Source organism: Ictidomys tridecemlineatus, unplaced genomic scaffold (assembly GCF_052094955.1).
Source record: "Ictidomys tridecemlineatus isolate mIctTri1 unplaced genomic scaffold, mIctTri1.hap1 Scaffold_233, whole genome shotgun sequence".
Lineage (NCBI taxonomy): Eukaryota > Metazoa > Chordata > Mammalia > Rodentia > Sciuridae > Ictidomys > Ictidomys tridecemlineatus.
This window is the reverse complement of record NW_027522008.1, coordinates 291215-317019: the sequence shown is the minus strand read 5'-3', so window position 1 is coordinate 317019 and position 25805 is coordinate 291215. Positions and strand designations below refer to the sequence as shown.

General features: G+C 36.3%; 1 protein-coding gene across 10 annotated transcripts in view; it reads right to left on the bottom strand.

Annotated features, from left to right (window-relative positions):
* The window catches only part of LOC144373105 (uncharacterized), a 60823-nt gene that overhangs the window by 26827 nt on the left and 8191 nt on the right, over positions 1-25805 (bottom strand). For 3 of the 10 annotated variants that reach the window (XM_078036217.1, XM_078036218.1, XM_078036219.1), the window contains exons 2-3: positions 3272-3486; positions 27-235 (exon numbers count right to left, since the gene is read on the bottom strand). The gene's annotated coding sequence lies outside the window, so the exon portion shown is untranslated. The other 7 variants (XM_078036222.1, XM_078036221.1, XM_078036225.1 and 4 more) reach the window with 6 other exon arrangements.

The window sequence follows — 25805 nt, the reverse complement described above, 5'->3', positions numbered from 1 at the left end:
CAAGACCAGAAGACCATGATGCTCACCAGGAAGTCAATAAGGAACATGAACAAAGCAGCATGGATTGCAGAAGGTGGCACACCAAGGATCTTCAGCTCTGCTGCTAGAACACAAGAACTTAACTTCAGTATTGACTTTCTGCCAACTACCAAGTACGATAGCAGTGTCAAGCCCAACATGCAGATATGCAAGTAGTAGGTGACACCCCGCATCCATTCACAGAAGTGGGCAACATCTGCAAGGGAACAAGGAAGTATCTTATCCTTTCACATAAAAATCATCAGAAACAAAATTAAATGGATGCAAGACTTCTCATTTCACTATTACGTAGCTGTTGGAATTCCCTATTAAATAATACCTCCTCCAAAATAAAAAGTATCTCAGACATGTGTCAACTATTCAATGGATGACAATTTAAAAACTATGGCCTTTACTTAATATTTATGTATGCTATATCCCTGCCTAAGGCTCTTTGGGAAAGGAGCACATAGAATTGGATCCTTGAAAATCTCACATTTGCTGATAAATATTTCTGCTGATCTCAGGCATGGCAAAGTGAAAAGTGGGACTCTGGATATTCAAAGAACGCAATGTTGTGGGATTTGTGTCCCTGATCGATACATAGCAATGGTTTCTATGAAATCCAGTGAGGGAGCAGGAGTAACAAAGCTGATTGCACAGATGACCTCAGGGAATACTGACAGGTAGGCCAAATGAAAAATATGTTCCAGCTGACCATTGGTATTTGGGCTTCTGATCCCAGTCCTGTTTTTAAAAAAGGTGCAGACAGGCAGTGTTCATTAAAAAATGTCTACCATGTAAAAGTGGGTAATTTAAATGACATCTAGTTACACATCTGATAGAATGGTCTGGCAACATATGAATTTCATTCTAACAACAACAACAACAACAACAAAACATAGAAAATGAGACATAAAGATAAAACCTTGTCTTTACCAGGATGCCTAAAAATAGGTTTTATTTGGCTCATGCAAATATCTTTCAATAGAATTTCTGATTTCTGAATGAACCCATTCAATTTTATACTGCACAGATCCCAAGGTTTCTTTACACAATATTCTCTTCTTTTTAAAGCCTCACATAGAAAATGTCTCACAGGACATAGGAGGGGAATGATCCAAAGGATGACAGAATGGCTGGAACCATTCTCAAATGTGCACATACAGTCAAAAGTTTGAAGGCACCTAATTATACTCTAAAACAATTATGAACCTATTTGATCCATTAATTAATAAATATCACCACTTGAACCAAATCACAGAAAATTGGAAACAGATGATAATTGGCTTTGATACCTTTACTTCCATTTCATTACCCAGAGATGATCAGAATGCCTAAGATCCTGGGGATATATTGCTTCATTGTTTTATTATTTTGTAAATAATAAAATATAACTTCATGTTGGATGATATATTCAAGCCATGAATATATCATCCAACATTGTTCTTCCCAAAACATTAGCCCAATTTCTGTGCATGCTCACTTACTATTTAGGAATTTTACTAATTGTTTGAACGTTCTAGAGGACCTGTTAGACTCGTAATGGACAAATAATCCAACATACTCTTGAGAAAGTATGAGTGCCATAAGAAGAAAATAAAGTCAGCCTACAGCAATGGGCAGCTGCCTGCCCTCGGCTGGGAGGAGCACTGGAGAGGACACCAGGGCTGCTGGGCAGCAGAGGCCTCCACAGCCCTGCAGGGAGCCTGGAGCACAGCTCTGCAGAACCATGCTCAGCCCTGGACAGAGGCACATGAGTTCCCATTACAGGCTAGAGTGTGACAGTCCCAGGTGGACGCCTGTCATGCCAGCCACCAGGGAGGCAAGAGGAACGTTTGATGTCAGCCTTGGCAATTTAGACCCTGTAGCAAAGGGGAAAGACATTTACAGGGGTCTCTGAATGTGTAGCTCAGGTACATCACTTGTCTAACAGGCTTAGGGTCCTGGATTCAATCCCCAGAACCACACATATACCAAAAAGTGAACTTGGAACATCATTTAAAATGATGGGTCAGGTACACAGAAGGATTTCAATATCACCTCTCAGAGGAGCTCAACTTGAGATTAGAAGGCAACAAATGACCACCCGGACCATTGACTCAGTGTCTGAAACCCTCTTTGAGTGTGGGAAGAACTGCTGGCAAGATACCAGAGGACCAGAGTACTGTGGCCCCTGTAGGGGTGTCTCTTGGCTACTGACAAAGTTTGTTCCCCTCCTGGGGCAGCTGAGAGCAAGCTGGGCCTTGATGCAAGGACTAGTGCTTTAGATATAGACTATGCAAACAAGGGACAATGTCTTTAATAAAACTGGAATTAAAAAGTCACTTTGATAAAAATAAAAAAAAAAGAAGAAAATAAGGTCAAGTAGAGGAACGGGCAGAGGCATCCAGAGGAAGCCCATTTTCACAGGAGAAAATCCCCCAAAGAAAAGCATCAGAATAGATATCAAGAAAAATACTGGGCTGGGGATGTGGTTCAAGCTGTAGCATGCTCACCTGGCATGCATGCGGCCCGGGTTAGATCCTCAGCACCACATACAAAGAAAGATGTTGTGTCTGCCAAAAACTAAAATATAAACATTAAAATTTTCTCTCTCTCTCTCTCAAAAGAAAAAAAAGAAAGAAAAGAAAAATACCAACAAAAACAGTGTCCTCTCACTTTGTATCTACTCAACATGCAAAAGTTAGAAAGTTAGATAATACAATCCTGGCCACATACAGAGCTATTCAGAAGAGCCACTTGGCAGTGCTTAGTCAAAGAAGTAAACATACATACTTTGACCTAGAAATTCCACCTGTCTATAGATTACCCACATAGTGCTTAAGCAGTTTCAAAAGGGGACATGCACAGGGAAATTTATCCTCATGTTCCTTACAGAGTTGTCTGTGCTTACAGGGAGTTGAGGGCTGTCAGGGTGCCCATAGGTGGGAAAGTCAAAAGCTAAAAATGTAATGGATGCCAACCTGGATATATTAATAGAAATAAATGAAAAACAATAGATTGATACATGACAATAAAATCCCTGAGTTCAAGTTCTTGCTATCCTACCTACCAACAATCATGCTTGGTCAAGATACTGACGTACTTCAAGGCAAAAAAGAAAGAAAGTATTATGCCATCATTAGTTTTCTTAAATGCAAAAAAGGAAATGGTAATATTTACTGAGCCATGACCTGTCATACATAATATGTGAGATTATTGTGGACATGTTGGTAAATGATTATCTACTCAGATATGTTCCGTGACTCACCAAATGCAAAGGCCCATGAAGAATTAGTCTCCACACATGAATTCTTCCTCAAAAGCCTTGAGTCAACAGGGGCTTCACAAAATGGCTTCTTGGCCAACTTGATGACCTCCTCCTCAGGCAATGCTTCCACCTGAAAGATGTCTCCAACTTGTTCTCGCTCACATTTCCACAGTGCCGTCAAAAGAAACAACATCCGATACTCTATTGAATAAATCCTGAAACGGACCAAACACTGTACTTCCTTAAATATTTTAAAATTATCAAATGCAACTTCAACTCAATAACTTGTATTAGGCAAAATGCAACCTTAACCTCTTACACTGTGCTCTTTTACAGACTCACGTGTCCTAGGTTCTGACTTAACTGGACACTGAGCAGTCAGAACACGTGCTACTTCACATTCCTTACAGGTGTTCAATTCATCTCTGCCAGGCTGAATACAAATCCCTGGTCACTTGAGAATGGAAGCATATCTCCCACAACAGCATGCATCAGGAAACACTGAGGTTTTCATTAAAATACCCTTTTGAAAATCACCTAAACTCTGCCAGCTCACTTTTCTCATCTCTAAAACGAAAGGTCCAACAGGACTGTCCACCTCGTGATTTCCCTGGAGTTTCCTAGAAGAATCAGGCTTAGGCTGGTGTCTGAAGCCAAGCATGCAAACAACCGATTTTAGCAATCAACCGCCATCACTGGGAATTATCCCAGGGCACATTCTGCAAAAGCTGTCCCCAGGCGACTCTCTCACACACAGTAGAGAACCTGGGGCCCCAGGACTCCCTCCCCTGATGCCCACCCTATCGGTGCTCTCTCCATGGCACTTCCAGGAACTGCACTGCTTTGCTGAATCCTTAAAACCCGCAGGGTCTCTTCCCATGTCCACCAGGAGCAGGAAGGAAACAAGACTTAAACCCCAGAATCCACAGGTGCCACAGGAAAACAAAAGGACACAGAGTCAGTGACACCTGAAACCTGGGCGGGTCTCCCTTCTAAACGCCTCCTGCCCCCAGGTCACCTGGGCTCCCCTCCCCTCTCCAGGGGCCTGCGGGTCAGGCCCCCTCTTCTCCTCTGAGGTCCGCGGCGCAGGCCACCCGGCTGAGGCCACCGCGTCCTGAACAGGACCCTGCAGGTCAAACTCCACCCGCTGTGAACAGCAGGAGGAGGGCCCTCAGGTGAGAACCGGGACCGCGGGGTCCGCGGTGGGCGCTGAGGGGACCGCCCCGGCGGCTCCAGGGGACAGGCAGCCGGGACCGAGGCTCCAGGGCGGCGGCAGAGTCCTCCAGGTCCCCCCTCGCGTGGGCACCTAGACCGGGGCCGCTCCCGGCCACTCACCTTCTCCTGTCACGGATCCCGGGAGCTGCACCCTCCATCCGGGACCCGCAGCCCCGCCTCCAGGGCGCTACTTCCGGGCTCCTCCCTCTCAGAGCTCCCCGCGACCGCGGCTCAAAGTTCCCGCCCTGCACAGGCCCCGCCCCCGTCTCCCGGGGACGCCTCTGAGGCGCTTCCCCTTTGGTCTGCGTGCTGGGGGCGGGGCCCTGCGCCCTTGCCGCCTGCCCTGCTGTCACCCCAGCTGGGGACCTAGGGTGCAGCAGGGTCCTCACCTGGATACAGACCCCCTCGTGTGAGGCCTGCGGCTGCCCCTCGTGGCCGTGGGACCCTGTGGACTCTGCCCCGATGCTCGGGTTTCCTCAGCCAGGGGGAGGGGACTGCTGCCCAGGAGGACAGGGCCCTGGGGAGGCGCCCGCCACTCCCCTGGCTTTAGGGACCGCCTCCGAGGGCCTCCTGGATAGCCAGCTGCGGGCGAGGGCTTTCCTGGGCAATGTGGTGAGCTCACCCCCAGCCTCAGGTCGGGAAGTGGGACCTTCCTTCAAGCAGGCACGACACTCAGGGTAGCACTGCCCTCTGGTGGCCCTGTGCAGTCAGCGATGTGGTAGACTCTCCCAGGGTACTGGGACTAAGCACCTAAGAAAAACTAAACCGAAAGAAAGCCCAGGACCCTGCTTCCCAGGCTCCCCATGAGATGGGCCTTGGAGTCCCCAGAGCTGCTTCTGTGCCCTGATGGGCCCTCCAGTTCCCCAAGCAGCCTTCCTGCTGAAGTCCGGAAGAGTTTGCTGTCACCCTGACCTTCCACCAGTGTTCCCCATACAATCCCATAACTAAGGTCACCTGGAAAGATGACTCAGTTCCCTGTATTTTCAAATGGCCAAAAGGATGCGAAGAGGCAGCATACGGTATGGATCAGATAGATGGTAGTTGATTGTATTAGGTAAAGGAAGTGTCAACTAAAAGAGAATGACTACTGGAGACATTAGGGTGCCCTCTCTATCCTCTACTCTTCCCCTTCTATACTGTGTAGCATTCTGGTGCTTGGCTGTGGTTGGTCCAAGGATAACAGATGTGGTAAGATGTACAGTCACTGAGGTTGGGCACTTCTGCTTAATATTTTGGTTTAATCGTAATTTTTTTTTAAACCTTTGATTGCTGCCTTCAGAATTTGCCACTACAGAAGAAGGCAGCCTGAAGACAAAATTGCTAAGAGGAAAAAGGCAGGCCCAAGATAAACAGTGACACTATTATCTGTATTCTTTCCTCTTCAAAATGTTTTTTGGAAAATTATAGCATTGACTCTGATCATTTGAAGAAGATAGTTGTAAACTATTATCCTTGTATGAATGGGGAATTATATCTTATAAATGACACTGCATTATACTATATGATTTTCAAAAGGACTTAAATATTAAGAAAATATATATTATAAAAGATTTGGCTTTTTCTCTTAGATTTCTGTGTGCTTATGATAATCTTGTGTAAATGTAATTTGGATAAAGAATGTAAATATGCTTGCAAATAATTTTCAAAATAATGCTGATCTAATAGAGTTGTGGAACATGTCTACCCATGGAATCAAGACATGGACATCTGGCCTTTGTTCTAGAAAAGAATATAAATGTAATAATGTGTTTAATTTAAGCTTTACAGTGCTGGAGTAAACTCTGGGATCTTAAAATATTTTCTTGATGGTATATGCCAATCTGGAGTTCCAGGTACAAATTGTCTTTCCTGATCTATTTTGTTCCTCTACCCCTCTTTTTCTCTCAAACACACACACACACACACACACACACACACACACACACACACACACTTGCACACAATAGCTTTCTACATAAAATGTTTTCTGGAACATATGGGAGTTGGTGGAGGTGCAGAGGAAGATGAAAGGATTTGCCTAAGCTAACTTCAGACTTAAAGTTGGTAATTATACACACCATAAGGCAATTTCATTAACATATTAATTTCAGGAGGTAACATGTATCTAAGAGAAACACATTAGAAGTCACAAGACCCAGATTCTATTTCCAGCATTGCCATTGACCTTCTTGGTGACCTTGCATAAGTCACTCAACACTCAAAAGACTTAGTCTTCTTATTTAAAAAAAAAGAAGAAGAAAAAAAGCTAGAACCTACAGTCATCTCAGAAAAATGCTATGGAGTAAAAATTCATTCAGAGTGTTTTCTTCGGGGATATAATGAAACCTACTTCACTAAAACTCTGATTCACTAGAATCCAACAAATCAGATCCTAACAGAATTGGATGAAGTAAAAAATCATTCCCAATTTACTTAACAGAGTCTTCCAAAATACTATATTCCTTAAAGATCAAACTTGCTCTGCCACAAAGAAGAATCATACCATGTTAAGTACCATGTTTAAAATTCACCTTCCCCACTACTCCCAAGAGAATCTTATGGGCATTTTGATCAGACACAAGGGCTGATAAGAAAATTGCTTCCGACCACTTTTGAGCACTTTCAAAAATATTTTAGGCCTTTCAAATAATTAGGATTGTGATTGGCAAAATACCTTGCAAGAGCCATTCATTCAGGATGAGCGATCTTTTTGCCAAATCTGTGAGAAAAGCACAGAAGACAATACATAGCCACTCAAATACTCTGAGAAATGCTTGCATTTAATTGTGAGCTCATTTTAAATCATACATACAGAAAATGGCAAGTTAATTATAATTGTGAAATAATTTCCTATCATGAAAGAAACAATAATTGTAGTCATTCTGGACCAGCATTTTAGTCAGAAAAATATACAATTCCTAAAATAAAAGATATAAAGATATTCAGGGAAAAAAAAGAATAGTCAGATGGATCATTTGAGGGTTAAAATGACAAGAGAAAGAAGCAGCCTAAGCACTTTAAGCAAATAAAGATGCATTAAATTATATAAATATTTCATGGTATACTCACCAAAGAGAAACAAATTGGAGTTGGGCTTAGGGAATTTTGACTTATGTAATTATTCTAATGGAAACCTGACAAGAAATTTATTATTAAGAAAACAAAGAGAAATCATAATGATGTGTCCATTGACAGCTCAGATCTAACATCAATGATAATCACAACTTTCCAAAGTAATCTCATTTTTCTCTTTACAAAAGACCAGAAGCTTTTTTTCAACCAATGTTTATTCATAACAATTTCTCCTAGACTAATTGTTAAAAGTCCCCCCAAATGATGGCATTTTAAAAAAACAAACCCACACAAGAAATTATTTAAATATTTACTATGACCATGAAAATACAAAATGTATTATTAGCCAATTCACAGAATTATAGACACAAATATCACTAAAAAAGGTCATTTACTAAAACTCCTCCCTGATTTTCACACAAGTAAGAATGTGAAGACTCCGAGAGTTTAAGTGATTTGCCCAAGGTCACACAGCTAGTAAATGGCGAGTTCACAGGGTATGCTTTCCCTCATAACAATATATCATCAAAAACAAGCCACATGATAGCACTTTCTTGTTCAATCTAAGTTTCAAAACTAGCTGGATAAAAAAACTCAAACATAAAAACATACATCTGATATATGCTAACATAACTTTTTACATTCCTATACAGATATTCAATGCCATCTTTGTTGTATAGGCAGTTATGTTTTCACTAAAGCATTTCAACATATGGCAGATAAGAAATTGTTTACATTTGTCTCTTGCAAGTGTATAAATATGTAAATGAGATAAGTTTAGTTATGCTATTCACAAAATTAATGAATGGATCAACTGGAACATATTACATGAGGCACAATAAATAATCCTGAAGTTAGAACTGGTACAAAGTTTTAATTTAGATTTTATAATAGAAAAATTGTAATATATATTGACATATGTTGTTAGAGTCTGTAAACAAGTCTGGATGGCGCCTGGCATTTTGCCAGAGAGAGTGGTTTGTGAGGTAACGCCAGCAACCCTGAGTGTGGAGATTCCTTATTGGTTGACTGCTATATCTAGTTTATGTTAATTAAGATGAGCTGTGTGGAATGTATAAATACTCCTTCTGTCCTACAATAAAGGGCTCTCACTCCTGCTGTATCAATGTACACAAGTTGTTCATCACCCCCCGGGATTATTTTGCTGCAGCTGGACTGCGGCAATATGTCATGTCTTAGGTAGCTAAAACTTTTATATTATGGACATTTCAGCATCCCAGAGGTCACACCTATTAAATATTACCTATTCAATATTATCTTAACAAACTAAATAATAAAGTTATTAATTTGATAATTTTATTTAAATTTATCATTAAAGTACAATAAATCTTTAGCATATATTTTTAAAAAGCACAGATCTGTGTAATTTAACATGTTTCATTCAATTAAAAGCACTTAAAAATAGCCAGTGTTCAAAAAAATTAAAAAGCCACTGTTCAATGGTATCTTAAACCTTTAGTAACCATTTTTTCCTTACACTAAAATTTTTATTCTAGTATGGGGGTTAAAGGAATTTTACAATTAAAATATTGACCAATACAAGAAAATTTTCAGTAAAGTCTAAATAAAACATTGACATGTTAAAATTAAGCTGTGCTTTTACTATTGTAACATCCCTTCTGCACAGACACCTTGACAAGCTTTACTGAACCTACTCAGTGTTTCACAAGCCTGACCCCATGAAGGGCCCCAGGCATTCTCTGCAAGTTCTAGAGAATAGCATGATTGTTGTAGTAACAAGGGAAAAAGGAAGATTCTGGGCAACTCAGACACAAACTTTCCATTTCATTATCCAGACTGCACTAGGCAGGGTTCACTTTACTGCTTTATGCTTCAGTGTGTTTTATATGCATAGTGAGCTCACATTTCGTAGAGGAAAGAGACAGGACAATTCCTGATACCCTACTTAGCATTTAAGTTTATTCCTCAGCATGATGGTTCTGTGGGGTGCAGTTAATATGCATAGTCATATAAAGTCTCTTTGGGGGATATTAATATAATCCTTATTACATTAGAGTTATGGCCTTTTAAGAAAAATTACCCCCAAAATAAATAAATAAATAAAAGTCTACTCATACAAGGATGAAGATCACTACTTGGGAAGTAAAAGATTGGTCTGTCAGCCAATAATAATGAAGCCCACAGTAACTATATAATTATCAGAACATTTATTATAATGTTTGATTTTTTCCTCTTTTATTTCTTATTTTAGGACTGAATATTACAAAAAGTTTCTCTGGTCTCAAACATCTTATTTGGGTTCCACATAATCAAAGTCATTTATTTCACTAAATCATCAAGCAATGAACCCACTCCATGCCACACTATGTTAGATAGTAAGAACATACCGTTGAGTGAGATATGGCTGGTTTTTTTATGGTGAAATATTACTTTTAAATAAAAATTCACACTCTTGCAGTTTGAGATTGATAGTTGTTGAGAGCCACAGCCGAAGGGGCCCCAGAAAACTTCCTCTGAGGAGCCAATCAGCTAGATGTTGCTGGGGCCACTGTGAGCCAATCATCAGCTGGAAGCTGGAAGTTTGCTGGCAGCTGAAAGTTTGCTGGGGCCCCTTCGGCTGTGGCTCTCAACAGATAGTAATCAAATGCCAACCACCAGAGGTGCAAAAGGAAGACACAACTACACATTAGAGTAGATCCAGGCAGCCTTCAAGACAGAAATTACATTTTTTTTTTGAAAAATAGGTTAGGGAGAAAGAATGTGCAGAACTTGACGTGCATACAGAGGGAAGGTCTTGAAGCTTACTCCAAGGTTTTAAGTCTGGATGATTGAGAAGTTAGAAATGCTGTTTCTTTTCTCTTTTTTTAAGAGAGAGAGAGAGAGAGAATTTTAATATTTATTTATTTGTTTGTTTGTTTGTTTATTTATTTATTTATTTTAGTTTTTGGTGGAAAAAACATCTTTGTTTGTATGTGGTGCTGAGGATTGAACCCGGCTGCATGCACACCAGGCGAGGGCTGCACGCATGCCAGGTGATCGCGCTACTGGTTGAGCCACATCCCCATCCCATGAAATGCTGTTTTATGCCATACTTTAGGACCTGCTAAATGCTAAAATGAATTCTTCATGTCAAAACAGCACACAGGTCCCATATTCATTACAGTGCAATATACTTGCTCTCTTAAGGCTTTAAAAACATCTGACAGACAACTAAATTCTGAAGAGTGAGAGGTCCTCTCTTTGCAGCAACTGAAAACTGCTGTTTCTAAATTTTCAGAAAGAAACCCTGAAGAACAACATTTGGTATTTTATAATACTATGTTACCAAAAAGGCAACTCTTTGAAAGATGAAACTGACACATACATTTGTGCTTGTGCACACTGCAAGACTAAGGGGATGGCAGCAGGGTTAAAACGGGTGCAGTCTCATTTTTCAGTAATCCTTTTCAAGTGTTCATACTGACAGATTGTTCTTTATCTTGCTTCCAAGTTATTTTTGACACTAAATCAAAACTAAATCTCAACCTCTCCTTTTTAGCATTATTAATTATAAATAACTTTGTCACAAACTAGCCTTGTCACCTGAGCCTTAATTTCTTCAGCTCCAAAATTAGGATAAAAAACTATGGTCAACACTTTCAGAATTCCTATGAAAATCAAGGAAATCAAGTTAGTATAATAGACTAAGCAGGTGCTGAAAAAATGCTCAAACTCTTAGTAGAGAGTTAAAGAGTCTTTTAGATAGATCTTTTGTCTCCAAAAATGAAATTTTGACATAATAAGAGGTTTCTTTTCCTACAACTGAGTCAACTACAAAGTATTGTATACTAGCAATATACATTATTTTGAGTTTTGCTCAATATTTGGGTAGATTGAGAATACATTTTGTCACTCAAATGGATATCAATATTTTAAACAATAAAAACAAAATAGCCATTATTGTGATTATTACTAACATGTATGTGAATACCTAGGATGTGCCAGGTGCTGAGCTGTTTTCCATTTTACCCTCACAGCTATGAGGAAGACATTGGTGATTTATTTAATAAATAAAGAAAATAAGACCAAAAGAACAGACTGATAAGAAATGGTGTCAGAGTTCAGCATGTACAGCAAAAAAAGTTGCCTACATCCATGAAGTCCATAAGCCAATAAGCCAGGGTCACAGTCCTATCTCTCCAAGACACTCCAATCTACCCCTCCACAATATTCAGTCTCATATTGTCCATATACTTAGAAACAACTCTGGCATGAAAAGCCATATTCATTCAGCCCTATGCATTTGTTCCATTAATGTGCTAAACAAATATATATTGAGGACTTTATTTTCTACTAAGCACTCTGCTATTTGCTATGAGAAATTCAAAGTTACTCAACTTTTAACTCCTGTTTACCACAGGATCTGATACACAGTGATAGGTAAACAATTAGCCAAAATAGGGTTCCAAGAGGGATCTCAGCAGAAAAGGAACATTCCACCAGACAATCTCTGGTTCCAAGCCCATATTTCAAGTCTCTTCATCCACTTGAGTTCAACAAAAGCTTCTTAAAGTTCCTCCAAACACACCTATAACCCCATCTGTTTGGAATTATGTCCATTACTTCACTAACCCCCACAAATCTTTTATGGCTCAAGTCACACCTCTTTTGAAAGTTTCATTTTTTCATGCATCATTCAAGAGTCTCTCCTTTCCATTGCAATCTGAGAACTAAAAGGTATATAGAGGGAGGGAAAGACAACAAACGCAGGTCCATGAAGAGCTAGGTGCTACATATATGCTATTTTATAGTATTTTAATAAGCCTGCAGGATAGGTATCCTGTAACAGATTCCATCTATCTCTGATTTTTTCTGTTATTTTTTTACTCCTTATCACACATCATATTTGAACTTTTGAATGTGGTATGTCTAACTTTTTTACCCATTTAACTGTTTATTTAGTAGCTTTATATTAAAAAAAATTATAAGGCAAATGAATGCTTTTTTGATTACCAAGTCCTACAGATACTTTTTTAGCCGACCAATCTTCTGCTTTATACAAATCACAACTTTCTCTGTCTTTTCTTCTATTCTTGTGCAGTGTATTATTATATTACCCATTTGAGCCAGCTACCAGATTCATCCTCTCCTTCCAATAACCAGATCAAAATTCACACCATCAAGAGTCAGTCTTCCATCTAAATTATATCATTCCTTGTTTTGTACTTTTTTTACTGTTTTGCAGACTTAAACTTTTCTGTTTTTCATGTTTTGACTTGTACTTACTCGTTCATTGTGCTTTGATAACTTATAAATCTATTCTTAGTCCCTTGTTTTTTATTCCCTAGAAGAACATAATTCTTTATAGTGGAACCCAGGCTCTTGTTTCCTTTGCTTCTCCAAGAACACCTAGCAGAGGGCCCTCTGTACACAGTAGGTATTATATTCATGTACAATCAATGTGGAGAGAAACTAGTCACTCCAGTTACACATTGGAAAAGCTTCCTTTCTTATCTTAACAATTGTTAGCTTTATGATTTATTCTTAACAAAAGCATATGGTCTTCTTTCCAGGAACAATGAATATTCTTTTGCTACCTGACTTAGTACATTGAGTGGTCACTAGAATGAACACTAAATCAAGTACTATCCTAAGAACACCAATTTCTGAGAAAGCCTTAAAATAGATTGTTGTGGCAATTAACATATAGCCTAAATAATTAGACATAAACTTAGAATCCCTAGTTCTCTCAGCTCCTATCACTCTACTAAGACACTTTATTTCCCTAAAGATGAGGCATGTACTTGACAAGCTTTATCTCATCCATTACTAGTCCATTCTCCCCTTCACCTCTAATGGTATCTCTTTGCTCAGGAATGTCTAGAATGTCTCAACAATTTAAACAATTTACAGTGAAAATTTTCTTCTTTCAGAGAAAGTACTGAATAACATTTAAGTCACAGGAATGATACATATCACCAACCTGCAGTTCATTCAAGTGTTTTAAATTGTGCCTACCAGATCTATACTGGAAGTTGTTCCCCTGCCTTTCAAGGAACTACTAGGCAGCATAGATACTGCCTAGAAGAGGCCAGGTGGATACTTAAAAAATACTTATAACAATGTGTTAAGTTCTATAACTGACCATAAATAAAGTTCTAGAACCCTAAAAAGTAAAGAACTTCACTTTATCATGAGATACCAGACAAGTGTCCCAAATGGACAAAGGATTCAGTACTGAAACTGATTCCAGGTTAGAAATAAAGAAAACAATAAAGTTAACCTGGCAAAACATGGAGGAAGGGGTAGGCTCACTCTCTCTCATGCTGAAGATTTTGACCTCGCCCTGGAGGGCAGAGATACTTGATTAGGGATGAATTTTATTTCAGTGAAGAAGATATTCATAATTTTTCTAGGAATGCTGAATAGAAACAAGAATGGTCAGCAACACATAGAAAGGCCTGAGAAACAGAAATTACCAGATCAGGAAGGAAAACTTTCAGAAATGTTAGGCAGGGGAAAACAGCAGCATCAACTGGCCAAATATATGCAAAAGTCATTAGTTTGTTTTCTGAATAGTATGAGCTTCCAAAAAATACAAATAATAAACAGAGAAGACAGAAAAATATAAACATTTTGCCTACTCAGTCTTCAAAATTTCTTTACAGCTATTATTTAGAAAAGTTATCAGAAATTTCAGAGAGATTAGATCAAAGAACAAGCAAAGCAAGTGCCTCATGTTTCCCTCCAAACTTAAATTACCATAAAGAAAAAAGGAAGGAAGAGGAGGAGGACAAGAAATAATTTTGTTGTTAAAAGAGAAGATATTTTACTTGGGGGCTGGGATAAAAAAGATAATCTGAGTAGACCATAAATTAAAAGAACTTTTAGAAACTAAAAAGTTATTGAAATTAGATTGCTTAAAATATATGTGAGTAGCAGCCAGAACCTGTACATGTGAGAAATGATGGCAAGGACAGGTCCAGAGAACCTGTATGAGAGGCAAGATGTGAGAGAGATCTGCAGGAGGAGAAGGCGGGCAGAGAGGTCAAGACAGGAAGACCCCAGCCCTCTCCTGTCCCCTTAAATCTCACTCTAAAAATCATAGGGTGCCTTATAGGAAGACAATAATATAAATCTAGAGGCCAAGGAAACCTGGGACATCCTAAAAAGATACTGTAAAAGGCTCAAATAGGAGTTCCACATGGCTAAAATAGAAGACAAAAGACAAAATGAAACATCAGCAAGCAGAGTGTAAAAGATTATTCACTATACACCGGATTCTACAGAGAAATCCCAACTGAGGTGCATAGATATAAGACATAAGACAGAAACTGAATCAAAAAGAAAAACTATTTCAAATTTAAGAACCTCTAGACATAAACTGAGAAATCTAAAACCAAGTAAAGAGGATCTAAGTGCACATCTCTAGAATTACAAAAGAAAAACAAAACATTGGAAGAAAAAAATATATATAGGATAAAACAAAAGAAAAATTTTTTAATAAACGACCAACTGAAAGGTCACACAGTTCCCCATATAAACTGTCAAGAGTAGGACCTGTCCTATTAAAGTTACTAGAACTCTTTGAACCGCAAGGCAAAAGATTCTAGTAACTTATAGGGCAGAACAGAGATCAGTCTCTTTTGCATTTGTCTAAAGCAACATTCAAAAACAGAATTCAGTGGACACTACTGCCTTCCAGTTATTCTTCTGGATGGAGAAATGTTCATGAAATTGTGGAAGAAGAAAATATAGATGAGATTTTTAAACCCAACCAAACTCACTAATTGTAAAGGCAACAAACAATGTTCAAAAATATATGAACAATTAAAATCTTGTTCTCATGGTGTCTTCTTGAGAAATTTACTAAAAGATAAACTACAGTCATCCAAGAGATAACTGGAATAAATAATAAAATAATAAAATAAAAGAGTGGCATAAATACTGAAACTAATTATGGCACTAAATTCCAATCAAGTGTGTAATTATACTGCTCTTAAAAAATGTAGGTAATTTAAGCCATAACAATATGGAAATGATAAAATTTATTAAAAAATGGGAAAGCTGAAGAAGCAAGAACATGGTCTGTAGTTTATATAGCATTAAGATGACTCTCTTAGTAACTAAGACCAAAGATATTTAAATCTGATAAATCACAAAAGAATTTTAAATTATTTTTCTTATAATGCTAAAGTCGCCTGAAAGAAAAGGATAAGTGAAGAGAAAAATATTAGTTTTATTATGGATCATCAGTGAGGAAACTGCATGATCTTTAAAGCAACAAGGAGCTAAAGGTTTTTCTACAGTTACAACAATTACTATGTTTAAAATGGAAATAGAGACTATTCTAATAAAAAGAAAGCAAACACAGAACTAAGAAAGCAGAATACCTTATGAAATGTTGTTAAAAAACATCTATAAATTGGAGAATGTGATATAAAATAAATTACTAACACCAAATTTATGTTGTTCAGACTGTTAGAATCAAACTCACCCACTGAAAGGAAACATGCTTTCAGTTGCATCACAGGCAGATTCCACTCTATTCTACAATCACCTGACTGTTGAAGCTTGAAAACAAAAGGATAGACAAAGAAAGACATGGGATAAAGAAGAGAAGAAGAAAGAAGGAAAAAAAGAAAGAAAAGAGGAAGGGAGGAAATGAGGGAGGCTGGCAGATTGTACATCAGGCAATATTGAACTTAGGATAAAAAGAACCAAACAAGCAAAGAAGAAAACACTACAATGCTAAGTGTGATTCACTTATATTCATATCATATCAGATATTCATATCAAATAATGATATTAATATCTAGGCATTATATGATACATATTTGTAACACAAACTCTATAGCAGGTATAAAGAGTTTCGAATGGTAATACATTATTCATAGATTATTATCCAACCCTCTCAAAGCATGAATCACAAAGGGATTAAAAAAGTAGATAAAAATACTAAAAACATACATAGGTTGACATAATAAAGTAGATTTAATTTATATATATTTAACTGTAAGGTAAAATCATAAAACAAACCTTCTCTTTAAGAAATCGGCCTTAAGGAAGAAAAAAAAATGTGGTCTCATTTGAAGTGAAAGATAAAATCCCAGTAAATTCTAGGATTATAGGCTACTACAGTTTCTAAACACAATGCAATTAAAGAAAAGTCACTAAGAAAATATGTAGTTAAGAAGCTCCTAGCTTCTGATAATTTTAAGACCCAAATAACTGTCAGAAAAACAGAAATTCTAAAATATCTATGCAATAATAAGTATAATGCAAACACTATGTATTATATTTTATATGGCTAAAAAGGTTCTAAGACTACAATTCACAACCTTAAACACATACCTATTAAACAACAAGGAAAATAAATCCATTAACATCCAAAATTAAGAGAGTTTCACTAAATTAAACTTGAAGAAAACAAAAAATATGTATGTGGGTAGAAACAGAAAATAAGACATAGGGGGAAAAAGCAAAATAATAAAACTAATAAGTAAGTCTCAGATTTCTTCTCTGGGTAAAAGAATAAAACAGGAAAATACTGCAACAAATCTGAGGCCTAAAAAGGGAGAAAATGCCAATATGCAAAACAAGAAATAACCAGAGAAAAGAAGCTAAAATAATCATAAGAAACTACTACCCCCAACTTGATGCAAATAAAATGTGATGAAATGGATATCTCCATGACAATATAATTTATACACATCAACCCCAGAAAGCAGAAATTTCAAAGACACCAATTACCATAGGAGAAATACAGAGAAAATTGTCAAAGAGATACTTCCCCCCAAAATGACACAGTCCAAACAGTTTAATTTACAAAGAAATTTCACATAGCCTTAAGAAATGGTTAATTTCAATACCAAAGTGTTTCAAAGCAAAGAAATGTCAAATTACCACCAAGAAAGTTAGATTAGCAACATCAACAAGAAAAGCATTTCCTTACCAGATGTGCTTAGTATACAAAGAGAATGTAGTCATCCAACTAATTGCTTTAAGTGGGGGAGGGGAGGAACAGGAAAAAGAAGGAACTGCAGAATGAAACTGACCAAATCATGTCATGTACATACATGAATATACCACAGTGAATTTCACCTTTATTAAGTCGAATATCTATAAAGTACCTATTTAAAAAATCAATAAATATTCTCATAGAGTAGAGAAGAAAGAACAGGGGGAGCAGGAAGGAAAGAGAAGTACTAGGGACTTTAAATGGAGCAAATAATACATACATGTGTACAGTATGTCAAAATGAACCCCAATATCATGTATAATCACAATGCACTAATAAAACCATTTTTAAAAAATAAAAAAGTAAAAATATCCATCAATTACAATAAAGTATTCATAATCTTTAATCATTAGGAAAATGCAAAACAAAACTACATTGAATTTCCATTTCACCCTGTCAGAATGCCAATCATCAAGAAAACAAATAATTACTGCTGGAGAGGATGCAGGGTAAAAGGAACTCTTACACACTTCTGCTGGGAATACATATTAGTACAGTCACTATGGAAATGAGTACAGAGGTTCCTCAAAAAACTAAAAATTAAACTACCATGTGATCCTGCTAAATCACTTGTCAGTATTTTAGCGGCAAGAATTAAAGTTAGTGTACTATAAAGATACTAGTATATTCATGTACAACATAGCACAATTCACAATATCCAAGTTATGTAATCATTCTAGTTGTCACAGATGAATAAAGAAAATGTACTATATTTGCACAAGGAGCAATATTCAGTCAAGAAGAAAAACAAAATTATGTAATTTGCAGGAAAATGGATGGAACTATAGATTATCACATTAAGTTAAATAAGCCAGACTCAGAAAGACAAGTATCCTGTTTATATGTGGAAGCTGTGGGGATTGTGGTAAGGACAGAATGAATGTAGAAGCGAGATCACCAGTGAAGAGGAAGAGGACAAAGGTAGGGAAAGGAAAGAGTGTTAATGGGGAGTGAAACTGATCAAATTATGATGTATTCAAGTATAATATATCTGAGTGAAATCTACTGTTGTGTACAATCAATATGCACCCAAAAAAGCAATCAGCAATTAGTATATTAAGATCCAGGGGCTGGGGTTGTGGCTCAGTGGTAGAGCACTCACCTAGTATGTGTGAGGCACTGGGTTTAATCCTCAGCATTATGCAGATAAATAAATACATGAACGGAATGAAGATATTGTGTTAATCTATATCTTAAAAAAAATTCTTTCAAAAATCCAACTTTAGAAACTGAAGAATGTGACCCAGAAAAGCTTGCTTTTGCATATGCCTTTTCTCTGTGTTTAATGAAAATGTATCCATTTAAGTAATCATGAAATGAATACACACTCTTCTGTTTCACCACATCCTCTCCAAATGAATTCTTGTTGACTTAAAGAAAATAGAAAAGCCTGGATGAACATGCAGGAGTTTACATTAAGTGCTGTAAGGCAGACACAATGAATCATTGACTGCTACATCTTACTCACATGAAGAATCTGAAAAAGGTGAACTTCGAGATGAACAGAGTAAAATGATGGTTACTACGGCTGTGCTGTTTGGAGTGCAGATGTAATGTTGGTCCAAAAAAATGTAATTTCATAGGTATAAGAAGGTCAGAGTTCTACTCACAACATGGTGTGAGTAATTAGTATATTGTATTCTTGACAAATGCTAATAGAATGGATTTAAAGTGTTCTAACATACTCTAAGTACAAAATGATAGTTACATGAAAGAATACATGTGTAAATTAGCTATATTTGGTCATTACATCTTGTATATATACTTTAAAACATCATCCTACACATGGTAAATACAACTTAATTTGTCGGTAAAAATCAATCAATAAAAATATTTTTAAATTTTTTTAAATAAAGTTTCTGACAGACTTGTGTATGTGATGGTTGTAAAGGGAAGTATGTGTGTGTGTGTGTGTGTGTGTGTGTGTGTGTGTATACAAAGATCAACAGTTGGTACTGAAAATTAATAGAAAAAGAATAAAGCATTCCAAAAAAAGGCTTACTGTAGCCATTTAAGAAAGCTAAAACTGCAGACTTTTCACTTATCACTATACACTAAAAATAGCCTCCAATATTTGAAAATTATAATGAAATTTCTAAAAATTAACTAATTTATAAACATGTAAGAAGATATAATTCAAGATTCTTTGATAATTTTGTAGTGGAAAAATTCTTAAACACTTTACCTAAGATCTAAAATACATTTAAAAATCAAAAACTTAACTTATAAATGTATACAGCATTAAAAACCCAAATATAAAATTCAAATACAAAGCAGATTGAGAAAAAAAAGAACTAATTGTCAGAAAATCCAAGCATTCTTAAAAATATGCAGAAAATAATTAACCCAAAAGGAAAATGAGTGGATAATAAACAAATCTCTCTCTCTCTCTCTCTCTCTCTCTCTCTCTCTCTCTCTCTCACACACACACACACACACACACACACACACACACACACACACACAATATAGCACTGAACACATTCTCTTGAAAAGATAACCTCACTAGTAACAAGAGAAAAGCATGTTAATTATTGGGCATCTTTACTAGTTGGGACAAAAGTTTAATGATGATAATGTTAAATGCTGGTCCAAGTGCCAAGTGACAGTGGTATTCTTCAAAAGTTATAAAAAGGATATTACAGAAATTATGGAAGGAAATTTAGCAGCAACAATGTGTATTTTAGAAGCCCTGCTCTTTCATATTATCACTTCTTTTCTGATTTTCTTCTCGACCTATTAACGATCATATTTAGAAAGGTATCTGGAATAAATAATGTTCACCATATCATTGCTTACAAGAGAAAAAAATTTAACAATTAATATATTAGGCACATTAATTAATGGGCACATGTCAATAAAATGTAGAGCATTTCAACTATGAGATATTTTGTGACAATTGAAAGAACTAAGGATAAACTAACAGAAGAGTGTCAAATGCATAAATTTTTTTGAATACTTATTAAGTATTCAAACAATTTACATCATTTTTGTATTTTGAATACTTATTAAGTATTCAAAAAATTTACATAATTTGTGTATTTTGAATACTTATTAAGTATTCAAAAAATTTACATCATTTGTGTAAAATCAAACAAAACACTGTATGTTTTTACATATACACAAAAGTGTATATAATCCCATAGAAAAAGAGCTAGTAGAATGCATACCAAATTTTTAACAATCTTGATACCAAGGGAAAAATGAGATTGAGAAAAGATATGATTAAGATGTGGCTAATTTTAATGTATCTATTTTCATTTTATGTCATTTATTATTCATGGTAAATTCATGGTAAAACTAAACTTTAAAAAAGTCTTAAGATCACTCAAGTTAAATGGTGAATACTTTAAAAAAAGCAGAGTTCCATGATCTCAGACTGCTAACTGATCCACAATGACCTCTTAGGAATTCTCACTGTATTCTTTGCTCCTGAACAATTACCTATGGTATTGGCATTTAATGTTCTATAGTATTCATTTTTAAAAAATATTTTTTTATGTAGGAAAGCAGCACTTATGTAATCAACAAATATGAAAATTGTTTATAAGGTCCTCTCATGTAACTGTGTACCTAGTTACTTTCTAAACTGTGTACTTTGTAAACTATGTCAAATGGTCATTTGACATGCCTTGAAAACTTCCAGTAACAGAAAGGTTAAGTATGGCCTTGTGTTGAATATCTCTGTACCCTGTAACCCCTGGATTCTTGTCCCATGGCAGCTCTTCCATTGGCTAGATGAAGGTGTGCTCTTTCTCCTGTGAATCCCCTAGCTGTGCTTAATTCTTCAAGAAACTGAAGCAAACTCTATTTTATAAAGAGGAAATAAGAAAAACATTTTGTTTGCACTACCAGACATACTGCCATCCTATTTTGTGTGTCTTTAAACTTCTTTCTTATCAGTTAAATTAGAAAGATTTTCCTTCTTCCCTCTAGGACTAGTAGGATTTAGATAAGTAGTATCCTCCAACTGCTCAAGTGTGAGATGATGGAGGAATTTTCTGAGGAGAAATGATTAGAAAATGACAGCTGTAATGTGATCACCAAATTAATCCACTTTATGGATTAATAATTTGAATGGATTAATGTGTGGTAATTGCCTACAGGTAGGACATGGCTGGAGGAAGTAGGTCAATGGAGGTGTGCATCTGGGGTTTATATTTTGTCCCTGGTGAGTGAAGCTTTCTCTGCTTTCTGGTTGCCATATTTTGAGCTGCTTTCCTACACCATGCCTTCCTGCCATGATGATCTGCCTCACCTTGGGCTCAGAGTAGTGAAGCTGGATCACCATGGACTAAAGCCCTGAAACCTTAAGCCAAAATAAACTTTTCATTTTCTAAGCTGATCTTGTCAGGTCTTTTGGTCACAGCAAAAATAGCAAAAAAAAAAAAAAAAAAAAAAAAAAAACCCGGATTAAACACTAGAACAAATATGTTTGGTCCCTGTATCAGGCTAACACCCCCACCCTTTTTCTTTGCCCTGGAAGCTGTGAATATGTTATCTTCCCTGGGATCTCTGCAGATATAATTAAGTTAAGAATTTTGATAAGAGAAGATTATCCAAAATTTTTCAAGCAGGCTCAATGTAATTATAAGGATCCATTTCTGGCCTTCAAAACTGTATGATTAAAGAAAATGTGTTGTTTTAAGCCACTAAATTTACTGTGATTTGTTACAGCATCCATAGAAACCAATACATCCCCTTTTCTTTCCCAGCTTCTTGAAAATTTCACTTTAGGAGGTCTTCTGACTACTGGATATTTAAACTTTTCTCAATAAGATTCCTTGCACTGGCATTTAAACATATGCAAGCTTCCAAATTTAAAACAAAGCAAAACAGAAAACACTAAAATTTACCTTCAGCTCAAATACCTTTTTTTTAAACCAACTGCTAGTATCATATTACTGTTGTTGTTACTATTGTTAGCATTAACTTGGGAAGATTCAGTTTGATCCCAGGTCCTATATACTCAAAATGAGGTTTTTATATGAAATTATCTTTAAGATTTTTTTCCATTTAAAGGGAAAAATAATCAATCTAAACTTAAAAAGACACTCAATTCCTGAAAAAAAAGGAACATGTTTGTATATTTAACAGACAGCTGACTGGCAACAAGTCCCTACAATTTAAAACTTCTATTCAGATGGAGGGCTTAAGTACCACTCTCTTAAATGTCATCACCATCGCAAAAATAAAAAGGAATATGTTGACTGGCTACAAATCAATGTTTGCTGACTGAAGACAAAAAATTATGATCGATCTTCTCTTACATATTAGAAGTCATACATAATAAACCACCATGCAATGTCTTGCCCTAGTCTTCTTCATACCTATCAAGAAACTTCCAGTGTCTTTATAAAAGCTGCACTTTTCCTAACCAGGAATTTTGCAACTTAGGTATTGGATCTTTCAGTATCTTCCATTTCATCAGTGAGAAAAAAGTAGAACAGATAACACACTGTGAAACAGATCTTGACCCTCAGATTTAATACCACTGATTCTGAGTGATGTCAGTTTATTTTCAAATTATTTCCAAAGAAATAACAAGTTTGATGGTATAAGAAATTTCATTAAAATGCACAATATTTTCAGTCACAAGCAGCATTACAGTTGATTGCCTTTTTTTCATATAAATGCTTGACAGGTAAAGGACTGAAAGCTGAGCAAATATTTGCCCCCAAATCTGGCAGTAATCCTATATCACTAGCAAGCCCTCATAACTATTCATAAAAATCAATACTTAAAATCTGCTGAGAGGAAATTTTATGGGTTCCTATCACACACAAAAATAATAATTATGTGACATGATGTTGTAACAAACATGTCACAATAAATACTTACAAAAACATCATGTTGTGTATCTTCAGTGTACACAATTTTTGTTAATTATACCCCATCAAAGCTGAAAACAAGAAATATCAGAAAATGACCATATAGATAATAAAAAAACTTTAAAGTCAAGGGTCAACAAAGTAAATTTGATTACCAGTCAGCTCCATTTAATAAAATTCTAAATTTACACAAAACATTACAATGCAGCAATGGCTGTAATGTGTAATGAATTCAACCACATTCATTGAGCACAGCTTACACAAGAGGTACTACTGGGTCTTAGAGATAACAAAGGAGTGTGACACCAGTCCTGCCTAATGTCACCTAAATGGGTTAGGTTAGTTGCTATAAGAAATGCACAAATAATGTGCTTTGGAACATAAAGAGAAGTAGAATATGGAGTGACAGAGATTGGCAAAGTCTTGTAAAAGAAGAGGCCATGGAGATGGGCCTTAGAAGAATGTTGGGCCTTCTAATATGTAAGAGAAGATCAATCATAATTTTAGAAGAATTTTAGAAGAATTAGAAGAATTTTAATGTTAGAAATGGGAGGTGGGGAAAAATCCAGTCTAAAGCAACAGTGTAAGATAGATCTAAGAAACAGATCTATTAGACTGAAGGAGTATGTAGAGAAGGGGATACAAAGTAGGAAAGTTTAATTGGAGCTAATCTTTTGAACAACTTGACAAGTAAGCTGAGAAATCTGATATTAACTTTGTAACCAATGGAGAGCCACTTAAGATTTTTTAAAGCAGTGTGACCTGACCAGAACTGCTTTTCTGGAAAGATTAACTTGGAATCCATTCATCAGATGAAGCCACATAGAAATCTTATAGATGCCACTGTTTTCTTTGATAGACTCTACCTTAAAGCAAACCTAAGAATCACACTTTTGTGCAATATTCTACCTCCATTTCCATGTATACTTCGTTTGACTCATTTCTAGATGCTGACTTCTGTATTTGACATTTAACACACAGGTTACAATATCCAAAGAAGTTTTCAAAAATGAGCCAGTGCTACCTTGGGGAAGACCAGAGTCATGTTCAATAACCTTCATGCTAAAAACAGCCTAGCCATCACTTTAAGAGCCAGAAGTCTATATTTAGATTCAAGTGCTTTGGTCAAATGATAAGCTTACAGAAGCAAGACTTCTGAAGGAGACAAAATAATTACCATATTGGGTACTGGCCTCTCTGGGGTTATAATTTCCACTTTATAATAATGCAATTGATGATCAAAGATGTTAGAGTTTAACTTGCTTAAAACCTCAAGGCTGGCATAATGCTTGGCAAAATTTGAACCCAGGAGGGGAAAACAGAAGAAAGAAAATAATGAAACATATAATGTTCTCTTAGCTGAATAAAAAATAATGTATGTTTGAGATTAAATGAGCCTACCAAGTACAAAGCAGGAATAGTTTTTATAAGACGATTTTGAACATATTGTAATAAACTATCATAATACCAACAAGAGAAAAACTGCAGACCTTCCAAAGAGAATATTAAAAACTAATAAACAAAACAAACAGAAATCAGATTACAAATTTTTAACCTGCAAAACTGAACACTGGATGACAATAAACTCATATCTTCAAAGTTCAGTGAATAAAATTATTTTGAGCCTAGAATTCTATATCAAGCCAAATAATTAAACGAAAGTGAAGGGCAAGTGACATTCTTTTGAAAAAAAAAGACCCATTCACTAATGAAACCCTACTTCAGACCCTGTGCCAGGCACTAACTATCTCAGGTAGATTACTCTGTCCAAGATAGTTTCTCTGCATAAGAGAGGTGTCCTTGAACTAATATACATTTTTTAAATCCTGTGATTGAAAAGCTGCATTCCCCAAACATGTTTAACTGCAGTGTCTCTATAGTAATTGTCTTTAATAAAGGGAATTATTTTTAACATAGATATTGACATAATGTTATATTGCTTATGTCTGTAAAATCTCATACTGCAGACTAACAACATTATTGCCAATAAAGGAAAAGAGGGAAGGAGGAGTTCAGTTAATCAATGAGTTTAAATCCAATAAGAAGTTCAAGATAAAGGTCTTCACTCATTTTTATTTTTCCCAGAGTCTATTAACCTTACCAATTAGAAACTGACATTTAAGATGACCTTCCTAAGCAATGCTCATCTAGATATAGGGACAAATTGGAAAGAAAAATTGCTGAGACATACAACTTTACTTACAGAAGTAAAAATATTACATGGGGGATAGTAGGAGCCCATGCAGTCCACATACTAGTGGAGCACAGAAGGACATTTCCAAAGGTGGTGTTTATAATAGCAATTTCTGAAGTAAAACGCCAATTCAGAAGAGAATCCCTGCACTCCTTTAGGCCTTCCAACCCACTCATTCCTGTCCTTCCACATCAGAACCATGAAGATCATCAAAATACTTAAGCCAAATGGAAAAGTCAGCCTCTGATCTATTGTTAACAG